Here is a 13915-nt window from a genome sequence, read left to right as displayed (position 1 = left end):
AGTAATTGCAGGTAGGTTCCCGCAGGTAAGTGTCTGGTCTGTTCTATCCCATAGAAACCTCAGCCGTCCCTAATTCTGTCAGTGTCTGTGAATGATCTGCCCAAAATCTCTCTGGACACAAAATGCCCCTCTAATGCCCCCCCCCATCAGCTCACACCTCTCCCCTCTCATTCAACTGGGAGACAATCCATGGGATCCCCAAATCCACTTAATTTTTCATTACATGGACCAGACACACCTTGTATGGAAAATTATATTTAAGCCTCTGATTGGCTCATATCTCATTATACACAGTCAGACTGACAGATCATTTCCACTGATATAATTCCACTGATATCCCCAGACTCCTCCCACTCACCTAATCTGAGACTCTGAGCCCCAGAACCTTATAAAGCAACCCCTGCTAGTAGAATAATGGTTTGGTCCATACCATACAGCAATAGGGGCAGGAAACTATCCAATCACATTTGCCAGGGGCAGCCCATGTCTCCAGTATAGACCTGTAACCCTGGGGGAGAGGGGACAAGAATAAGTGTGATAAATGGTTAATCCACCATTGTCTGCCAGTAAAGTAATCCGTGGGATTAGAGAGATTCAGGATTTATTTATGGCACAGCCCCTAGTCTAGGTTTATATATAACGTATCACAAATTGTATTTCCTCTTTGGGCAAAAGAGAAGCCAAGATTGTTCATCTGTGACACACACTGAGCAACCAGGTTGTCCAATCCGATAACATTCAATTGAATCAACAGAGCCTCACTCTGTGTATGTCGGCCCATCATCATCGTCTGGGTTCATCTCACGTCTGGGTCATTAGGGAATTAGGTGGAAGATGGGGCAAAATTTCATTAACAATCTCATTGTCCAGCCCAAAAAGTAATTTGGATTAGAATTTGGCTACCCAGGTCAGTGGGCCTTTCCACTTGCACTCTAGTGTATCATTGTATTGGAATAAAATTCCCACAGTTGAGAAGTTGACCTGACTCTGAGGCCTACTAAATAACTTTTTATCTTCACAATGTAACATGGGATAAAAGTCACAAAGTGTGGGAAGTGAACAGGAAATAGAACTTCCTACATGATGTCACAAGGGGTAACTGTGTAAAGGTGGAGAATGTGTTGTGATTGGCCAGAATTTCCTTTCTAGATTATATCTCATCCACAGTCATGTGTTATCCTCAACCTTGGATACCGGCCTGGGATGGGATTGGTAGCACTAGATAGGTACCTAATATATAGAGACAAGAGGAAAGTGTTGGAAGGGTTACTGTCTGCTCTCTCTCATTTCCCTACAGAAATAGGGATTGGTAGCACTAGATAGGTACCTAATATATAGAGACAAGAGGAAAGTGCTGGAAGGGTTACTGTCTGCTCTCTCTCATTTCCCTACAGAAATAGGGATTGGTAACACTAGATAGGTACCTAATATATAGAGACAAGAGGAAAGTGTTGGAAGGGTTACTGTCTGCTCTCTCTCATTTCCCTACAGAAATAGGGATTGGTAACACTAGATAGGTAACTAATATATAGAGACAAGAGGAAAGTGTTGGAAGGGTTACTGTCTGCTCTCTCTCATTTCCCTACAGAAATAGGGATTGGTAACACTAGATAGGTACCTAATATATAGAGACAAGAGGAAAGTGTTGGAAGGGTTACTGTCTGCTCTCTCTCATTTCCCTACAGAAATAGGGATTGGTAGCACTAGATAGGTACCTAATATATAGAGACAAGAGGAAAGCGTTGGAAGGGTTACTGTCTGCTCTCTCTCATTTCCCTACAGAAATAGGGATTGGTAGCACTAGATAGGTACCTAATATATAGAGACAAGAGGAAAGTGTTGGAAGGGTTACTGTCTGCTCTCTCTCATTTCCCTACAGAAATAGGGATTGGTAGCACTAGATAGGTACCTAATATATAGAGACAAGAGGAGAGTGTTGGAAGGGTTACTGTCTGCTCTCTCTCATTTCCCTACAGAAATAGGGATTGGTAGCACTAGATAGGTACCTAATATATAGAGACAAGAGGAAAGTGTTGGAAGGGTTACTGTCTGCTCTCTCTCATTTCCCTACAGAAATAGGGATTGGTAGCACTAGATAGGTACCTAATATATAGAGACAAGAGGAAAGTGTTGGAAGGGTTACTGTCTGTTCTCTCTCATTTCCCTACAGAAATAGGGATTGGTAACACTAGATAGGTACCTAATATATAGAGACAAGAGGAAAGTGTTGGAAGGGTTACTGTCTGCTCTCTCTCATTTCCCTACAGAAATAGGGATTGGTAGCACTAGATAGGTACCTAATATATAGAGACAAGAGGAAAGTGTTGGAAGGGTTACTGTCTGTTCTCTCTCATTTCCCTACAGAAATAGGGATTGGTAACACTAGATAGGTACCTAATATATAGAGACAAGAGGAAAGTGTTGGAAGGGTTACTGTCTGCTCTCTCTCATTTCCCTACAGAAATAGGGATTGGTAACACTAGATAGGTACCTAATATATAGAGACAAGAGGAAAGTGTTGGAAGGGTTACTGTCTGCTCTCTCTCATTTCCCTACAGAAATAGGTTTGGAGTCACTTAGAGAATTATCCTGAGCTGTAATCATAGGGTTTCTTGTTTCCTCCAAGGAAACATATAATCTGTTACAATAGGGGAATGTATTGAGCCAACCCAGAAACCCCACTCATTTATGTTACATTAGTCCCAAATGATCGGCTGTAAATACAGTTTCGCTCTCATTGTCTCCCCTAGTCCCCAGCAGTCGTACATTGTCTCCTGATGGATCACTTCAAGGAACATTTAGGCTCTAATTAGGGAAGAGAATGAGCACCGGCAGCTTCTAATGGGACTCTCTGGGCCTTTGTTATCGCTTTATTATTCTCTGGTGGAAATGAAAAGTCTGCAAACAAAGGAAAAATAGATTCCAACTGGAATCCCCCTCAGCGCCCCCCTAATAACTAAATGTGATCAGACGCTGACAATATTATCACACAATAACCGTTAGCTCAGTTCCCCTTCCCTTTCCTGGTTTGCTCGGAACAATAACGGGGACCCTGTATAGAAATGCGCCCCTATCTTTTCTACATTGTTATAATCCCAATATTTCAACCAATAAAAAAAAGATATCACATTCCTATTAAAACAAGGAGCCCCCCCAATACTATAACCATGATATGAATAATATAAATAAATAAATATAGTGAATAAAGTGCCCCCTCTTGTAAATTATAAGGATATTAGAAGTCACCGAGGAGTTTCATAACCATATCAGCCGAGTGTTTTTATACAGGTCATTGAACTCCGAGGTAACTTCTAAAATCCTCATATTTTACAAAAAGGGGTACTTTATTTATTATAATAGACAAGTTTCAGTGAGTCATGTGACCGAAATGACATCACTACTCACTGTTTATAACTGATGACATCAGAACTCACTGTTTATAACTGATGACATCAGAACTCACCGTTTATAACTGATGACATCAGAACTCACTGTTTATAAGAATAGAATTTACAAGATATTCGTGGCTTTTGTGTATTATATAAATATATCACATACTGAACGTTGAATAAAGAATAATTTTTTTCACTTAAGGAGAAAGACCTGCGAGTTCGGTTATTTGGTCAGTATTATATAGTGAATAAAGTACCCCCTGTTGTAAAATATAAGGATATTATAAGTCACCGAAGAGTGCTTTTATACAGGTCATGGAACTCCGAGGTGACTTCTAAAATCTAATATTTTCCAACTGGGGGTACTTTATTTATTATGATACACAAGTTTTAGTGAGTCATGTGACAGAAATGACATCACTACTCACTGTTTATAACTGATGACATCAGAACTCACCGTTTATAACTGATGACATCAGAACTCACTGTTTATAAGAATAGAATTTACAAGATATTCATGGCTTTTGTGTATTATATATATATATATATATATATATATATATATATATATATATATACTGAACTTTGAATAAAGAATATTTTTTTTTAACTTAAGGAGAAAGACCTGCGAGTTTGGTTATTTGGTCAGTATTATATAGTGAATAAAGTACCCCCTGTTGTAAAATATAAGGATATTATAATATATGGCTGTATTTAGTGAGTGCAGTTGGTGCACCCCTCCTCCCCTCCTTATATTTGCACATAGATAAAAAACATATTGCCTTTTAATGGGAAAAAAGCTTTCATAGAGATAAGGTGGAAAGGCAGTTTGGGGAGGGGCAGCAATATAAAGTGCTATAACCCTGAGCATGGAATGAAAATGATTGAACTACAAATGTATAGAAATGTCACTGCTCGGAGCATATTGTCACTTACATGGAAATTGGTTCCTGAACTGCTGTTTGCAGAAGGGAAGAAAGTAGCAAGTACAAGATCCGGTAACCAAATGAGACAATCTTTGCCCTGTTTGTCAGACTGATCCTTTAATTTGGCCCCCCATCAGATCACATGGGAGGGCACCCACCTGAGCCAATAAAAACATGAACACGGCACCCATCAGTATCCGCCCCAGTGGAACTTAAAGGAAAACTAAAGCCTAACTAAAAAAGTAGCTGGAAATGTTGTACATGATGTTTTGTGCTTCTGTACCAAACCAAGGCAACCACAGCCCTTTAGCAGTAAAGATCTGTGTCTCCAAAGATGCCCCAGTAGCTCCCCATCTTCTTTTCTGCTGATTCACTGATTCACATGCTCTGTGCTGCTGTCACTTACTGAGCTTAGGGAGCCACTCACAATATACAGTACACATAGAATAGAAATGTCACAATATAAGGCTGATTAGTAATTAATACACATAATTACTACATGGCAGCACAGAAACCAGTGCAATTAGCATCAGAATTGAATAATCAGCAAACCTGTAGCATCAGCTTATATTACAGCCAGGGAAGCTCATTTTCTGCTGGATAATTAGTGACGAGCCCTAAGCTTAGCTTCTCAACAGCCAATCAGAGGCCACTGAGCATGTGAGTGTCACAGACACTTTCCAAGATGGTGACCCCCTGTGACAAGTTTGAAGTCCTGGATCATTGCTGCTATTGACAAGCTCAAACTTTAGCCTCGTGCAATAAATTCACTATATAAAATAGGGCATTTTTAGGTCTATTCATTTTTAGGGTTTAGTTCTCCTTTAAAGGGTAGGGTCCCTGTAAGAGCCAATTAACCTTCCTGTATGTGTTTGGGAGGAACCTCACATATGGGAAGTGGGGGGACACCCTACCTACCCACCCTAGTCTTGCTATGTGGCTTCTTCTGATCACAACATGAATAATTCCTCCAGCAGAGCGAGTTCATCGGGAAGATTTGGGATTAAGGAAGGGATTCCAGGAAGACCCTCCTTATTGACCTCATTAACATTCATTGAATCCCAAGCCTCAGTTACTGGAAGCCCTGAGAGCCGGCACAGTGGGACAGGGAGTCTCTGTTTGTTGGATTTGGAATGGACAGAAGGTAAAGGTTGGTCATAGGAAGTTTAGCTGAGTCACTGGGGTCCAAAAACAAAAAACATTGGTGTAAATACATAAATTTTTTGTATTAAAGGATAAATTTGTTGTGGCTGTGAATCACCATTGGATGCAGGAGTAACCCCCAGTCTGTCATCATAACCCCAAACATGTCACCAACAACAGTGGCAAATTTAGGAAACTGTTCCTGCTGAATTGTGCTTAGTACAGGGAATATCTATGCTGCCATAGTTTTATGGGATCTCTCTGTACAGACTATGAGCAAACTTAGGGACTGTTCCTGCTGAATTGTGCTTAGTACAGGGAATACCTATGCTGCCATAGTTTTATGGGATCTCTCTGTACAGACTATGAGCAAACTTAGGGACTGTTCCTGCTGAATTGTGCTTAGTACAGGGGAATACCTATGCTGCCGTAGTTTTATGGGATCTCTCTGTACAGACTATGAGCAAACTTAGGGGCTGTTCCTGCTGAATTGTGCTTAGTACAGGGAATACCTATGCTGCCATAGTTTTATGGGATCTCTCTGTACAGACTATGAGCAAACTTAGGGACTGTTCCTGCTGAATTGTGCTTAGTACAGGGAATACCTATGCTGCCATAGTTTTATGGGATCTCTCTGTACAGACTATGAGCAAACTTAGGGGACTGTTCCTGCTGAATTGTGCTTAGTACAGGGAATACCTATGCTGCCATAGTTTTATGGGATCTCTCTGTACAGACTATGAGCAAACTTAGGGGACTGTTCCTGCTGAATTGTGCTTAGTACAGGGAATACCTATGCTGCCATAGTTTTATGGGATCTCTCTGTACAGACTATGAGCAAACTTAGGGGACTGTTCCTGCTGAATTGTGCTTAGTACAGGGAATACCTATGCTGCCATAGTTTTATGGGATCTCTCTGTACAGACTATGAGCAAACTTAGGGACTGTTCCTGCTGAATTGTGCTTAGTACAGGGAATACCTATGCTGCCATAGTTTTATGGGATCTCTCTGTACAGACTATGAGCAAACTTAGGGGACTGTTCCTGCTGAATTGTGCTTAGTACAGGGAATACCTATGCTGCCATAGTTTTATGGGATCTCTCTGTACAGACTATGAGCAAACTTAGGGGACTGTTCCTGCTGAATTGTGCTTAGTATAAAATGCTCTGGACACACAGTAAGTGATACCCTAATATAAAGAAATGTATAACATACAAAACACTGTTGTCTAGAGAACAAATCTCCTCTGTCCCATTCTATGATTTTAGTCCTGTGTATGAGCTGCGTGTGATTGGTCGACTAACCATGCCTGGCCCCTGTCACTATCATTTAAAGGCGACCTCTGACCCCGGTGTTGGGCGACAGTGAGATTAAAGGGCCGGGCAGGGACATCAAAGAGATCAGAGAGTGAAGGGGTTGAGTGTAATGGGACATGTAGAGAGGATTTTCCCTTTAATAATCTCTATGATGTACAGGGACAGGGGATCTGCAGGGGAAGAACATGGATCTTGGATTTATTTATAGTTGAACCTTTAGGATCGTGAGACTTATTTCAGCCAATGGGGAGGCACCTAATCACCTCGCTTGTCTCTCTAAACAAGGTTCAACCTGTACCCGCAAGTGATGAGCCGATTTTTCTCCCTCCAAATACATTAAAGTCAATGGCCGTTTTTTCTTATGGCGACTTTTTTTCTTCAAATGCATAAGGGCGGGGGCACAAAAAGTTACTGGGGAGATTAGTCGCCCAGCAACAAGCCACTTCTTCTTCGGGCGACTAATCTCCCCGAACTGCCTCCCCGCGGGCTAGAATGTAAATCGTCGGCAGGATGGCACTTGGAGCGCTTTGTTTTCCGAAGTCGCCCGAAGTTTCCTTGTGAGGCAACTTCGATTGACTTCGGAAAACAAAGTGCTCCGAGTGCCATCAATTCCCCGTTTTTTTTAATGGCGACTTTTTTGCTCTAATTTTAAACTCAATGGCCATTTTTTCTTATGGCGACTTTTTAGTCCTAATGCATCAAAGTCAATGCCCGTTTTTAGTTATTGGCTATTTTTTTGCCCTAATATTAAAGTCAATGGCCGTTTTTTCTTACGGCGACTTTTTTTATCCTAATACATTAAAGTCAATGCCCGTTTTTCGTTATTGGCTACTTTTTTGCCCTAATATTAAAGTCAATGGCCGTTTTTTCTTACGGCGACTTTTTTTATCCTAATACATTAAAGTCAATGGCTGTTTTTCATAAGGAGACTTTTTTGCCCTAATACATTAAAATCAGTGGGCGTTTTTTATAAGGAGACTTTTTTTATTCGAATACATTAAAGTCAATGGCTGTTTTTTCTTATGGCGACTTTTTTGCCCTAATACATTAAAGTCAATGGCCGTTTTTTCTTATGGCGCCTTTTTTGCCCTAATGCATTAAAGTCAATGGTTTTTTTTTCTTATGGGCGTATTTTCATGGGGAATTTTTCCGCAGCAGAATCTTTGGCCGCAGTTTCATGAAATCATTTGTCCATGGCGAAATTCAGAATTTCGCCGCAAATCCATGGCTGGTGATCATCACTAGTACCCACTCTGAGGTGGCAGTTTGGAGAGAACACCCTATAGTGCTCCTAGAGCAAAACAGCACCCTAAATCTCACCCTGACGGACCACTCCATTGGCAGAAAACTTGCACCCTAAGTTGTCACTGATCCAATCCCGTGTAGCTATTGGGGAACAATATGAATTCAGGGAAGTAATATCTGTTGCTTTTCACTGACGCACAGAGAATGGAATGTGAGAGAACAAGGCCGTTCCTGCTTAACCTGCTTTCATAGGTACATGGAACGTCAATGCCGCAGGACATGGAAACCGACACGTGACTATTGTTTGTCATTTTACTTGAACGTGGCCTGTGGATTTATAACCAGATCCCTGGCGACTTGTTAGTGGGACTCACAGAACCAGATCCTCTGGTCGGACCTCTGGGTGGGATTAGTGAGCGCTGCAGGTGGGATCATATTAAATGGGTGGTTCGTCTTTAAGTTAACTTTTAGTATGTTATAGAATGGCCAATTCTAAACAACTTTTCGATTGGCCTTCATTTTTTTTTTTTATAGTTTTTGAGTGATTTGCTTTCTTCTGACTCTTTCCAGCTTTTAAACGGGGGTCACTGACCCCATCTAAAAAAACAAATGCTCTGTAAGGCTACATATGTATTGTTATTGCTACTTTTTATTCCTCATCTTTCTATTCAGGCCTCTCCTATTCATATTCCAGTCTCTTATTCAAATCAGTGCATGGTTGCTAGGGGAATTTGGACCCTAGCAACCAGATGGCTAAAATTGCAAACTGGAGAGCTGCTGAATAAAAAGCTAAATAAGTAAAAAACCACAAGTAATAAAAAATGAAAACCAATTGCAAATTGTCTCAGAATATCACTCTCTACATCATACTAAAGTTCATTTAAAGGTGAACAACCCCTTTAAATAGAACCCTTGGGAAATTTTCCCTTTAATGACTGTATTAGGGCTGTTACACACGGGCGGTTTTTCCAGCGCTCCCCCGCGTTGCACTTTCTTCTGTTTAGCCGCAGGGGAGCGCAGGAGTAGATGCACCCAATTATTGTGAAGGGGGCTGTACTCACACAGACGCAGGTAAGTGCCAAACGCAGGTAGGGCGCAGCATGTTGCATTTCACCTGCGTTTGGCGCATAAATGCGTCTGTGTGAGTACAGCCCCCTTCACAATAATTGGGTGCATCTACTCCTGCGCTCCCCTGCGGCTGAACAGAGGAAAGTGCAACACAGGGGAGCGCAGGAAAAACCGCCCGTGTGTAAGAGCCCTAAAGATCCCATGCATATAGGGCGCATTCTCCAGTAACTGAGATGGGCCAGAACTTGAAAGAAATACTTGTCATTTAGGCAATGTCACAATTAGGAGCTTCTCCTCCAGAAGGGAATATGCCCCATGTGCTACAAAAAAATCTATCCACCAGAGATCTTGTTAAGTGGTACAATAGCCTTACACTAGGAGTCCAGGCGCAGCCTTCTCTTCCAGGCAGCAGGAAACACAGAGGATTCCACCTCCCCCATTTAAAACCAGGAACATACAATCCACATCCTGCATGTCTAATTAGCATTTCATTTAGATGCAGGGCAGCATGGGAATCAGTGCAGGCTGCAACTCACATCAGCATTTATTTCAGATACATTATGTGCAAACTTTATATATATGAAATAAATTTAGAGATTTACCATTTGTCCTATAAATCACTGCCCTGGGAGCTAAGGGGGCCCAGTCTGAATGTCAGTTAGGGGGAGATTTGGGGTGAGTGTTTATTTGTACCCTGGGTACCCCTGGAACTATAGCAGGGTGACACCCCAATGTTTCTATATATCTGTAACCTTGTTATGAGCTAAGGGGGCCCAGTCTGAAGGTCAGTTAGGGGGAGATTTGGGGTGAGTGTTTATTTGTGCCCTGGGTACCCCTGGAACTATAGCAGGGTGACTGTTACCCCAATGTTTCTATATATCTGTAACCTTGTTATGACCTAAGGGGGCCCAGTCTGAAGGTCAGTTAGGGGGAGATTTGGGGTGAGTGTTTATTTGTACCCTGGGTACCCCTGGAACTATAGCAGGGTGACTGTTACCCCAATGTTTCCATATATCTGTAACCTTGTTATGAGCTAAGGGGGCCCAGTCTGAATGTCAGTTAGGGGGAGATTTGGGGTGAGTGTTTATTTGTACCCTGGGTACCCCTGGAACTATAGCAGGGTGACACCCCAATGTTTCTATATATCTGTAACCTTGTTATGAGCTAAGGGGGCCCAGTCTGAAGGTCAGTTAGGGGGAGATTTGGGGTGAGTGTTTATTTGTGCCCTGGGTACCCCTGGAACTATAGCAGGGTGACTGTTACCCCAATGTTTCTATATATCTGTAACCTTGTTATGACCTAAGGGGGCCCAGTCTGAAGGTCAGTTAGGGGGAGATTTGGGGTGAGTGTTTATTTGTACCCTGGGTACCCCTGGAACTATAGCAGGGTGACTGTTACCCCAATGTTTCCATATATCTGTAACCTTGTTATGAGCTAAGGGGGCCCAGTCTGAAGGTCAGTTAGGGGGAGATTTGGGGTGAGTGTTTATTTGTACCCTGGGTACCCCTGGAACTATAGCAGGGTGACACCCCAATATTTCTATATATCTGTAACCTTGTTATGAGCTAAGGGGGCCCAGTCTGAAGGCCAGTTAGGGGGAGATTTGGGGTGATTGTTTATTTGTACCCTGGGTACCCCTGGAACTATAGCAGGGTGACACCCCAATGTTTCTATATATCTGTAACCTTGTTATGAGCTAAGGGGGCCCAGTATCACAATTAAGACGATATAATAAAGTGGAAGCTCCTGTGTTTCTCAGACTTTTCAGCTGATTTATGCAGGAGGGAGGGCGGAACAGAATAAATCTCTCTGTCAGACAAATACAATGAGCTCAGGGCTGTGGCCCTCCCCATTTCCGTTGGCCCCTCATATATTACCTGGATTGTTCTGAGACATTTTCAGCTCTTGTGTTTCCTCCCTGATCCCTGCAGTCGGCTGATAAGTCCCCAGTAACTGCCGGACAGAATGATTGGGGTCTCTGCTCCCATTAAATACATAAAACACATGACATTTAATTTATAATCCCTTTACAATGTGCAGCCAAGATAAGAGAAGCTCCTGCATAATTAGATGGAGATATTGGGAAAGTATTTTCCTGTAATCATTTATTTCATAACAATATTTTTATTGTGTGTTTCACAGGGGAAAATTAAAGATTTGCCTATGAAATAATTTGCTGCAACCCCTTATAATAATAATAATAATAATAATTATCCCCACCCCCTTGTCTCAGCCAATCGCTGCCTTAGATTTATAACTTCACTCGTCACCTCTTATAAATTCTCTTTATTTTGGATTCCTATAATTTTCTCCATATAGGGGTGCGGTCCGTGCCCTTCAAAATGTTCCTTCTCTCCGATTCTACTGATTCCAAAAATAACCATAAAATGCTCAGATTTTCCAGCATTTTACCATTTTTTTTTGGGAAACGTTAAAGAATTCCGCAGTGATGTCATATTTCCCATTGTGCTTGTTGCCATGGAAACCTGCTGAACTACTATTACATCATCATTATGACACAGGCACGACCTTGGGGCTCTAATGCCAATTCCTGATATGTGGGGCTTATTATCTAAGCAGAAGGCTCGGAATTCTATTACATTATATATTTATATCATACAGTGAATATCCCAAAATTGTTCTTATACACCTGATCATACAGGGAGAATGGCCAACACCCTGATATTTTCCTAAATCTGTACTCATGCCATTAGCAAAGTGGGGGGCTCAGACATAACTGGACCTTCATAATGATTTTTAAACGGGGTTCCTTTATTTATATCCAAATATAATCGACTCTTTGGCTATTTCCTTTAATTTACGAGTTGCCTTGCCCTTTCCTCTGGGCGAAACGCGTCAGGCAATGATGCGGACTTTTATTTTATGTTTCTAATAGTCACATAATAAAGGATATGTTTTTAATGGAGGTGCGGTCTACATCTTTCTAAATTTGTTCCCCTTTAAATAAACTGTTAGTATGACGTAGAGAGTGATATTCTGAGACCATTTGCAATTCCTTTTCATTTTTTATTATTTGTGTTTTTTTTTTACTTATTTAGCTTTTTACTCAGCAGCTCTCCGGTTTGCAAGTTCAGCTGTCTGGTTGCTAGGGTCCAGATTCCCCTAGCAACCATGCATTGATTTGAATAAGAGAATAGGAGAGGCCTGAAATAGAAAGCTGATTAATAAAAAGTAGCAATAACAATATATTTGTAACCTTAGAGAGCATTTGTTTTTTTTTTAGATGGGGTCAGTGACCCTCATTTGAGAGCTGGAAAGATTCAGAAGAAGAAGGCAAATAATTATAAAACTATAAAAAATAAATAATGAAGACCAATTGAAAAGTTGCCTAGAATTAGCCATTCTATAACCTATGAATAGTTAACTTAAAGGTGAAACGCCCCGTTAAGACCTTATTTTAGCTTCCTATGTGTTTCCAATGACAGAAGCAAACAGATGAAATAACTGAGAGGCAGAAAACGGTTACGCTCCCTCCTCCTTAATGATAGGTGTGCGCTGGGACAGCTGCCTGGGAGTGGCCGGGGGCAGTCACATGACTAACGTACGGGCAAGTGGCATATGGGCCATTATAAGCCTTCTGCTGGGGTTATACCATCTTATCCGGGGGTACACAGTAATCCAAACCTTCAACTGCTCCTGATTCTAATCTGACTCTATATCTGCCCCACCCTCTGGCTGCTCGTTGCCCAAATATCATCTTTAGAATTTACATCCCCCCTGTGGCCCCTCTGTTACTGTGTAGGAGGAAGGGGCCACTTCACAGCCCGGTGCTAGAGTTTTGGTACATTTCAGATGTCGGTTGAGAATTTTGGGATTTTCCCATCAGAAAAACTGCCCTGACTGACAGGCACAAGTTTAGGGGCGGGGGTTACATGGGCAATAAATTAATTAATAAGGGGAAATGACACAAGGGCGGCATTAGTAGACCCTCCCCCCAGGGACCAGCCCTGGGAAAAAGTGTCAGCTGAGACACCTGCCTATCAAGCACCAAGGGGCAGATTTATCAAGGGTCGAATTGAAAATTCGAATTTCGAATTTTCGAGTTTATTTATTGGCAAAACCGTCAAATTCGACTAGGGAAGTTTTTTTTAAAAAATTTAAATTGGATTTTCGAGATTTATCATACCCTGGCCCTTTAAGAACTCAAAATCGACTATTCGCCACCTTCAACCTGCCAATTTGCTTTTTAAAGGACCGGTAACAACAAAAAATGTAAAAAAAAATTCTTTAGTATACCACGAAAAAAAACCCAAAAAACCAAGACTAATTAAACTTTAAAATGGCACAGTCTCTATTAAGAAATAACAGACCGGAACTCCGCTTGCGCTCCTCTTCAGAAAAGGCGATCGCGATCCATTGTGCGGCGCTTGATTTCTCCTCCTTGCCTTCCTTATAGGAGATAGCCAGGGAAGAGTAATTGAGCGCCACACGATGGATCGTCGCGCTGCGGAGAAAAAAACCTGAATCGAGTTTTTAAAACTCAAATCGAATTTGATTCGAGTTTTCGGGTCGATCCTATTCACCCGAGTTGAGAAAATTTGATTTTTTTTTTTTTAAATAAATTTTCGATTGGTCAAATTTCGAGTTGATGGGAGTTGATGGGAGTTTTTAAAAGAATTCGACATTCGACCCTTGAAAAATCTGCCCCTTGCAAGTGTCACCTGCCTGGCCCTTACACGGTTAAGTCAGTTGTTCTGCTGATGGTCGAATGGGTCAGAACTGACAGTTGGCTGGTTTTAGAGCTGATCTCCAGTCACCCTCAAACCGCTGCAAAGGAAATTAGTGCTAAATCCAAACACACAG

This window comes from Xenopus laevis, chromosome 4L (assembly GCF_017654675.1).
Source record: "Xenopus laevis strain J_2021 chromosome 4L, Xenopus_laevis_v10.1, whole genome shotgun sequence".
NCBI lineage: Eukaryota > Metazoa > Chordata > Amphibia > Anura > Pipidae > Xenopus > Xenopus laevis.
This window is presented reverse-complemented; position numbering follows the sequence as displayed.